The 9766-nt window shown below is 41.8% G+C and overlaps 1 long non-coding RNA gene across 1 annotated transcript; it reads left to right on the top strand.

The window, feature by feature from the left end:
* Positions 1-1135: 1135 nt before the first annotated feature.
* On the top strand, positions 1136-5381 carry LOC120828672 (uncharacterized). Its single transcript, XR_013451456.1, has 3 exons — positions 1136-2031; positions 3535-3637; positions 4400-5381. It is a non-coding gene; the product is annotated as an uncharacterized LOC120828672 (long non-coding RNA).
* Positions 5382-9766: the final 4385 nt, after the last annotated feature.

Raw genomic sequence — 9766 nt, 5'->3', positions numbered from 1 at the left:
CTCTCAGAAAAGGTTGCTTCTGACAAAGCAAGAACTGTGTTTTAAACCACAAAACAAATTATAAATAACTCTACAAGTAGTATGCAAGTCATGCGGATTGGGAAGTCATCACTTCCGGCCTGATTCATCATTCATTGTTTACTGAGGACAGTCTTGTGTGACCTATGTAGCCTCCAGGGAGACAACGGCATGCTGGGAACATCCTCTGTTTATGGCCGGAGATAGAAGCTTGTTGTCCTTGGTGTCCAAGACACACACACACACACACACACACACACACACGATGTGTTCAATGTGACTCACCTGGTACAGCGCATTGGGAGCTTCAAAGGAGAAAAGCTGCTTAATGTGATGCAATTGACAGCGTCAAGGTTACAGGAGAGGCATCATGCGTTCAGTTCATGAGTAGAAGATGAGACCTCTGTCCACAAATGTTTGTATGTCTCATCCAGATTCATCCCACGGAATTAACCATTGATCTTAAGTGAACATGGAAATCCAGTTAAGTTTGACTTGAGGCTGAAAAGGAATGTTTGTGAAATGATAAGAAGAATGTGGTTTATTGGTTGGTAAGTCCATTTGGTCGAGACTAGAGATTTGAACTGTTTGAATCAGTTAACCAGAAAGGACAGTTTTGACCAGTGAGCATGTCGGCCTACAGGTTGATTCAGGGTCTGTATGTTTATTCAACCAGATGGCCCAAAAAAACATGGAAAGTCAATTAGGATCCTTTTTTTTTGTGGTGGACACAAATAAAATGTGACAGTCAGCTGGCAACGCAGAACTTCATTTAAAAGAAGGTGGGGAAGGTGGATGGATTCAACAAACCCAAGACTTTTCTTCAACATAAGGCTAATAATAATAATATAATAATAATAAACAAAGCAAAACATTTACAACACAAAACATAGAAACTGGATAATTAAGTAATATATATATAGCTGACAAAGAGAAATTAGCTAAAGGAGACGTGCAACACAGCTTTGTGTAAAACATTCCACATTCCAAAGTGTCAACAGCAAGCTATTGGGAGCACATTGAGGCGCCCTGAGCCCAATGCAGCAAGTCAGCAGGAATGCGTGTAAGTTTTGTCTCATGACGCGCGCGCGAGAGAGAGAGAGCCGCGCTTGACATCAGAGAGCGCAACGCGGAACCGCGGGCGGTGGGTGAGAACTGGCTGCTTCTCCCCAGAGCATCCTCCCTCCGCTCATCCCATTATTCTCAGTCCCGTGACACCGGATGCTGCGGTCCAACCCGAGAGGAGAGTACGCATCTCCAGTAAGAGCTACGTAGGAAGTCTGACGTAGAAGGGGAGGGAGCGGGAGAGAGACGGGACACTCGGATGCAGGAGTAGAGCTGCTGCTGGCTTTGGGAGGCAGCGATGACGCAGACACACCGCCTCCCTTGTTCACCCGGAACGTGCTTGTCATGAAGATCCGACGCTTTGCCTGTGTCAGAGAGTCCTCCGCAGTAGGAGAGTCAGAGAGAATTAAAGGGAAAGTGGATAGAAATCCAGTAAAAGGCCGGAATTAAAAGGTCGGCCTTGTGTAAGTGCAGAGCTAATCATTTGGTTTTATGTCGGCCAACCTCATGGCAACAGCCAAAGGATGTACACCGCTGTTTCGGGCGTCGCCATGAGGTTGATCGGCCAAACCCCGATACATTGGAATCATGACAGATTCTAATGGGCCCATTAATGAATCATTACGAGCGGACACCAATGTGTGGCAGCTACAGGGTCACTGATGTCCCCAATGGATGTGGCTCCTCTCCAGCAACAACCCCCCCACCCGCCCTGGCAAGCTGTCCGCTACAGTATATCCTCCACCCATTTCTCAGGCATTCACAGCGGGCACGGCGAGGCAAGGAGATGGGCCTCGGGGCCGCAGGGCCTCGTGACCCACTTACAACCCCCCCGAGACTGATCGGCATCGGCCTGCCAGTTACAGTTATGTAACTGATGCTGGGAAAAGCAAGGAGAAGAATTACAAGAGTAAAAAAAAGAAAGGAGTCCAATGTCTACCAGTGAAGGTAATATATGACATATGCTGTATATATAGATACATCTTTATATATATTGCATGGGCAAAATATATGTATTTTTTGGGTGGCTGACATTATTTTCTTATTTATTTACTTATTTGTTTTTTTTAAATAAATAAGTAAATAACAAAACATCTGACTCAAAATGAGTTTTGGACTCATCCAATATTCAGACTTCATTTGCATATTAAAATATAACATTTCAGAAAGCGAAAAATGTAGTGTAAGGCGATATCTATTAGTTCATTTTGTTACATTTTGTTGTTGGTGTTATAGCATAATGCCTGATATTATATTATGGATCCAACTCTACATGTCTCAGAAGGGGTCCAAGAATATTTTGTCGTTTTGATATCTCACAATGAGGATCAGCAACCTTTTTCTGGCATTTAGCACCTCTGAGCTGCATCGCTGAAGACACAATATGTTATCGCGTTTGTTGCACTCCAACGTCACATTGGCGTAACAACAACCAACCACCAGCCCAAGCTTGATTGATGTGAAGTGTCTCATTATCTGCATATTCCACTTCCTGCTTTTGGGTGGTGGGTCGAAGAGCCTTTGCTCTGTCCATGGAGATGACTCGTTTTTATCTCTTTCCTGAATATACTTCTTTTTATGATGAAGCAAAGGAGTTCATTGGCCCACACCGCCCACATCAGAACAAATCAAAGCTGGTTGAAAATTGGCAAAGGATCTCGTTAAGATTACAGTCTATATTATTCATTCTCATTTCTGATTCTGAATGAACAGCCATGTGCTTTCCATATTACGAATGCATAGGAGCGTCTTCCAGCCTTTAATCAGCACTGTGCCTTTACAGTTTGTGCACAAGAAAGGGCACAATGGCTTGCCGCCCCCCTGGAAAACCGCCCGCTCAAGACAACTTGGTGCGCTCTTTGAAGAAAGGAGTGAAGCTAAATAACAAATCAATAAAGCATCAAATCTAAATATATATATATATATATTAAAATAACAAAAAAATAAATTGACCTGCAGTATGCAGGGCTAAAAGAGAGAGGGGGAAGCATCCTGGAAACAGCAGCCCTGCAGGTCACCGGTTTGACCCTTGAACCCTAACCTCTTGTCTTGCTTCCTGTGGTCATGCCAATCTCGCCTCATAGGGCACTGAAGTAATTTTTGTAATTTGGTACTAAAGGAGATAATAAGGATTTAATTGTGGACTGAACCCTTCCCAATGGCCAAGGCCTGGCACACACACACACACACACACACACACACACACACACTCGCACACCTCCTCACACACTGACAGGTCCTGGTCTCTGGGGAAGTATGAAGAGAGGCAGAGCCAAGCAGGGCTGGAATTCACTAATTATCTCCAGATTTCCCCAGAGGGCCCACGGCTCAACAACGTCCTCAATGTTTCTATTTTCAACAAAAGAGGTAATACCAAAATAGAAATGTAATTGTTGTTTCTATGTCAGCCCTTAAAAGGACATCACTCAGCTTGTGTGATGTTGTGTTCAGGGGCTCGTCAGAGAGGATCATCCCATCAGATTGGATCTGGACGGGATGTGGGATGCTCACACTAATACCACGATTCTGCTGCTGTTACACGGTTTATGAATCAGTGAGTACACTGTATACGACATCTTGGGGATGAATGTTTTACTGCACTTCATCAGCTCTCGGCTCCTCACGTGAGCGAATAAGAATAAGAATAAGAGGACTACCATGTTTCACACACTTTTGAATGTTTGCAGATTTTCACTGCACCGATCGGGGGAATTAGACTCGACCAACTCCAATCAGAGTGTTAGCAATGCTAACATGGTACGGCTCTCGTTCCACCACAACAGTGCAATGGATTGACATCCACGGTCCCCAGAGGATGAATCCTACGGACTACTGAAGAGAGTCGGCTCTGATGGACATTTTAGCATGTTGCCAAGCTAACCTAAGATGTTCGTCATGGTCAACATTCGACCTTTTGAACATATTTGTTTAAATATTGTTACTGTGTGCATGTTAACAAGGTACTGTTAGCAATAAAGTGTGACAGTTGTAGTAATCTCAACAACTAAGTTGTAACACAAACTGTTTTTTGTTTTTTGTAGATGAATGCCCTCATTGGACAGTCACCCATGGAGTAAAAAATTGACATTTGAGGTGCAAATCATGCACATTTTCCACAGTTTGTTTTTACAATTACCATTATATTATTATAATTAGATTATATTTGTGTGATCAGGTTTTATTTTTTCTTCCTAATACCAGTAACATATAGCATAAACTGAGTATTCAGTAGTAACTGAAATGTTTGAAATGAACACTCTCATCACATTGCATACGCAAGCACAATAATTACATTTTACATGAATATTTTGCGCAGGCCCCCACTGAGAGACACCTACGCCCATCACTGCGGGCAAGCACCATCCCCACCGCGGCTTTCCCCCTCATCACTCCGCTCTGCTTCTCGAGCTGTGATCTGATTGGCTGTTGGAGGGGTGAGGCTCACTGCAGAGGCAGGAACAGCGGGTGCAGGGTGGGGTGGGCTTCCCCCTCTAGGCACGACTCACACACATATAACCAACCACCCACCTACACACACACACACACACACACACGCAGGGAATCCCTCCTCACTGTTTGCCGCATGTCTTGTTTTCCATTACACGCCGCCATCGAATCGTTCACCGCATAATCACGTTGGGAAGCAGTGCGCACCGAATGTGATGGAGTGGTTTTGGTAATCTGAGGTTTCTTTTTTCTTCTAAGGTTTACCAGATTTCACCTTTTGTCAGGAGGAGTTTGAGCGTGACTCCCAGCGCTGTGTTATTTATAGGGGGGGTCTGGGGTCCAGAGCTGATGGTTATGCACGGCTCTGCCATCACAGGGTAAGACGACACACACCGGGAGGCAGCTGTCGAGCTAAGCTTGGGTTTCACTGATGTGTGAGATTGGCGGTGTTTGTTTGTGACAGCAGCGAAGTTGGCATGAGGGAGCCCCCAGTGGATTGGGAGAGGGACGTATTTCCAGTTCTGTGTTGTGAGGGTGTGTTTGTGTGTTGTGAATGTTAGTATGCGTGCGTCAGAGGGAGGAACACAGACACTGAAAGGGCACAGCGACCTTTTGTATACTGTTAAAATGTATAAACATTCTCAATGTGAATGTGGGATATTTATACTGGTACGGACGGGTTAATGTTTTAGGAACGAAAGGATGCCACACAACTGTGGGTTTCTACAGTGCCATTATTTCAGACAAAGCTACTGATGTAGCTAGAGAGAGTATGTCGTGTGACATAAAAGATACATCTCATGCAAAAAGCAAATTTATCAAATTAAATGTTAATACGTTGTAAAAAAAAAGAATATAACACAACATTAATGTGGATTTGTGCATTTTGCCTTTTGGAAAGCCCACTGCACTGCGGCCCTTCTAATAATAACTGACCGTGATATGAATGGAGAAGTCCATATTTGGTGAAGGAGCACGGAGGTGGGGGGTTATCTCATGCCCTAACGGTCACAGATGACATCAGTCTGGACTGATCTGGACACTCTTACTCTCCCCCTTATCTGCGAGAGAGACGAGGGTTGCGGTAGTTGTGTTGTGGCCGTGCACGGTGCCAGGAAGCGCGAGGCGGCCCGAAGCACGGCCACACTGTTACCCGAGGAATGGGAGGAATGTTTGAGGACCCAATGTGAGAGACACGCGGATCCCTTCGGCTCTGATGAAATCATTTAAGACCAGTTGTGGGTTTTTAGATCAGGTGATTACAATGCGTGTGTGTTGTGTGCGAGTTCGGTCGTCAGGTGACTGATGGCAGGGCCATCGATAAGACCTGTAAAGCGATCAGCTGATTCCTTCAGCCCCTATTTTTAGAAAGGTATGTGTTGCACACGGTAAAACATTTCAAGTCAGTTAAACATGCAAATGAAAGTTCACCTGCTGCCTTGAAAATGTGAGTCAACAAAATGTGAAGATTGCCTTTGATTTAACCCACAAATCAAAGTTTAATTGAAAGGTTCTAGTTGCCTCAACTGTTTACTGTCTAAGTTGTTTTTTTTCACTTCTTGTTTGAACTTGATATAGCAAGTTAAAAGAAAAGAATTGTCTTGCATTTACCTGACTGACAGTTTGTTTGCTTTAAAACAAAAAACCTAAATCATCCATAATTCTTACTTCTGATTTTAAAAATAAAGCATTCATTTGATGAAAAGATACACAAGATTTACAGTTGTGTTTAAGTACATCTCAAACATGCAAACACCCAGATAGTTTAAAAACAAGTGCACAACGTACAAATAGAGGCAATCCGACAGAAGGTGGGGTTGTGGACTAAAGAAGGTGGGGTTGTGGACATTTTCGTGGACCTCTTAATTATCTTCCATTTGTCACTATACAACCATGAGATAATTAGAGGAGGTCCATGAAATCAAACATGAAAATGTTCTTTACTAATACCTCAGACAGTCCATAAAATCAATACAGTTATACTTATACAAATACACACAATATTAAACATTATATTAACAAATGACCTATGTTGACAACCATGAGGAAAAATATGAGATAATAAATGTAGGTTCATAAAATCTCAATATGACATTATAACAAATCATCTTGCAAAATGTGGAATGCTGAGAACTTCATGAATTAGTTCTTACGTTTTTTTCTTTGTTGTAATCTCTTCTTGTGTTTAAAAACCAACCTGAACTTACAGAACACTTTGGTAGGTTTTTAACTTTTACATTCATGAACCAAACATGACGTGCGTTACAGGCGACGTCCAAGTAGTTTGCATTGTTGCTGATTATTGGTACGGTTTAATGTCTATAACGACCTTTTCAAGGAACTCAAAGGTCAACTTCAGAATTAAATATTCAATTTAAAAAAGAAGTTAAATAAAGATTTGAAGAAAAATAACGTAAAGGTAAATACATCAGCAGCTAAACAACTGTTACATTAGTAGCATTAAACGTTATGTTAATTAAGAACTAGACAATGCTTGCTGAATGCGTTGGAATGAGATTGAGGAAGAAGGATTTCAAAGTTGAAGAAGTTCTAGGGGGATTTGAAAAACATCTCCATTGAAAAAACATGTTAAAAATATAAATATTAATTGATGTTAAATCAAGCATAAAAGGTACAAAGCTGAAAATGAATATCTTACTGGGTCGACGGTTTTAAGAGCTGAAAATTTGAAGGAGCTGAAAACGTTTGAAATATGCATGGAAGAAATAGAAAGATAAAGAGCAAAATAAATTGAGTCATAATACTGTAAGTTTAACTTTCGAGAAGAGTTTATATACATCTCTTCCTTTTTCGCATGTCCTTAGGTGAAATGCCATCTTGCGTCATGCCCGGTAGGAAATTGTAATTGCTCATGACGAGTAATCGTACAGCCGTGGCTGATGTGAATGAGTTAAGTCTGGCAAAGCTATGAAAATGTATAAAATGTTAAACAAATGACTTTGTACCTATTAATGTCACTAGGTTGAGCCAGAATCCGGCAGAATCCTCCCCTGGGGATTATGAATATCTGGATAAAAATTATATTAATGTTATATTGTATATTGTACCTGCTGAAGGTGTCCTCTCATCAATGTGTGAATGATGATTTGTGTTTTAAAGCGCTTTGAGTGGTCAAAAGACAGTAGAAAAGTGACATAAAAGCACAGTGTTTTTAGTCTTTTCAGGAGATTTTATGCCAGTAACAAAAATAAAGATTCTCGCCAACCATGCACTTTTATGGAACAACGGGTTCAGGTCATTATTCCAACACATGAATAAAAAAAGGATCTGTACCACGACTTTGCTAACTAGATCAGATTTGAATGTACTTATTTCTTCAGCATTCCAGATTTTGTCAGCATCAGCTAATCAGAGATGTGCTTGACAGAAGGAGACCTGGGGGATGTGTGTATTCATCATGCTGACGAGTGTGTGTGCCATGTGTTGATCGCATGCAGAATACATAAATTATGTTATGTTAATTATGCATTTTCGCTCCATATATTCAGCATGTGTCAATTTTTTGCACCACCGCTGGCAGGATAATTGGGTGTATTGCAAACATTTTTAAACATTACTTTGTCTGAAGGATCTCCACCAAATGTGCCAGAACAGAAGATAAATGGTATTATACTTTGGGCCAAGACACAAGTAGATGCAGTTTGATTCATTTCTGTCCCAACATTTTTTGAAGGGTTCAAATTACAATAATTCTACAGAAAGTGGCAATCAAGCCTCCCCTGTCATAGCAAGAAGGCCAGCTGTGTGAAGGAATTTGAAATAGTTAATCAAAGTGGTTTTCATCATTATAATTTTTATATATTCAAATTCTGGCTCCACCCACACGTAATTGATTTGTTTTTGGCACTGAAATGATAGATCTTCAGCTGTGTTGTCGGCCACGTATATCCGTGGCATTGAGGCTATCCGTCAATGCACGTGCATGAAGACACGCAGCCTTATGTGTTCCGTATCCATGGCAACGGGGCTCATCCATTAACCCTTCGCTCAGAAGAGTATCTCGGGTAGACAGGCAATGATGTATTTTCAAGTGAATGCAAACACCATCAGCAAGAACAAATACACGATGGGGTAATTTGCTGACGTCCTGTTTGCCCCAAGGGGACCAATATCCCCCCCAAAATCGTTTCGGAGTACTGAGTAAACTTTGCACAGTGTTAATTGTGTTTGAAGTTGCTTTGGAGCCAAACATCATCAGACGCGTCAGGCTCGCGGCTGAAATCTGCTTTCTTTCATTGTCATAACCGCCATTTTCACTCACCTTCTCCAGCTCCACCTGCTCTCCCTCTCTCCTCGACCTGTTCCTCTCAATTCGTTTCATCAGTCAGTGGCAAAATCCGTTACAGAGAGACAGTGTGTGGTCAAAGGCCGAGTGTTTCCAGAGAACATGCCTAAGAGATTCTGTACGGTATTGTATCATTTGTTCAGTGACTTTATGCATTTTTGGTGATTTTTTTTGCGGCCTTTCTCCATGAAGGTCGAAGGTCAGGGTCAGATACAGTGCACCCTTCAGGTAAGCTTATCAATAGTTAGTGCTTTCCAACATGACGGTCAAAATCCCGCAATCTCTTTAAACATGTGACCTCCCGGCCCTGATCCGCCCCCCTCCCCCGTTCCCCAGGGCCGACGCTAAGCTTCCTACCTACAATCTGTCTCTCACGCCCATCCACACACACACACACACACACACACACACACACACACACACACACACACACACCTTACACCACATGCTCAGAGAAAACATTGGGCGACAGGGAGATGAAAGCGGTGAGAGATTTGTCACGACATCCTCACTGCTTGCAGGTTTATATCATGGTGAAAGGCGTGAAAGTAACCAGTAATAGATTACAAATAGTTGATCAAGAAATGAAATATTTAATTGTGTGGTCATAGTGATAATGTCTGCTTATGTTGTGAACGCTACAATATATTTTTGAGTAAAAAGTAAAAATAAGACCTTTTACAAATATAAAAAATATGTAAATGTCCATTTTCTATCAGTAGCTATTTTACATGTTAACATATGCAATCTGAAAACAATGCATTTCTCCTACAACACACATGAACTGACTTTTTTCATTCCCTCTCATAACAATGGAGACTGATCTGATAACACTACTTGATCATCCAGTTCAACAAGATGAGCAAGATGATAAGTTAAGCATATTTTCCCTGTACAAGAAATCCACGAGCAGCATGATATGGAAACGAA

This window comes from Gasterosteus aculeatus, chromosome 2 (genome assembly GCF_964276395.1).
Source record: "Gasterosteus aculeatus chromosome 2, fGasAcu3.hap1.1, whole genome shotgun sequence".
Classification (NCBI taxonomy): domain Eukaryota; kingdom Metazoa; phylum Chordata; class Actinopteri; order Perciformes; family Gasterosteidae; genus Gasterosteus; species Gasterosteus aculeatus.
The sequence above is the reverse complement of the archived record's forward strand: the minus strand, read 5'-3'. Positions and strand labels throughout refer to the sequence as shown.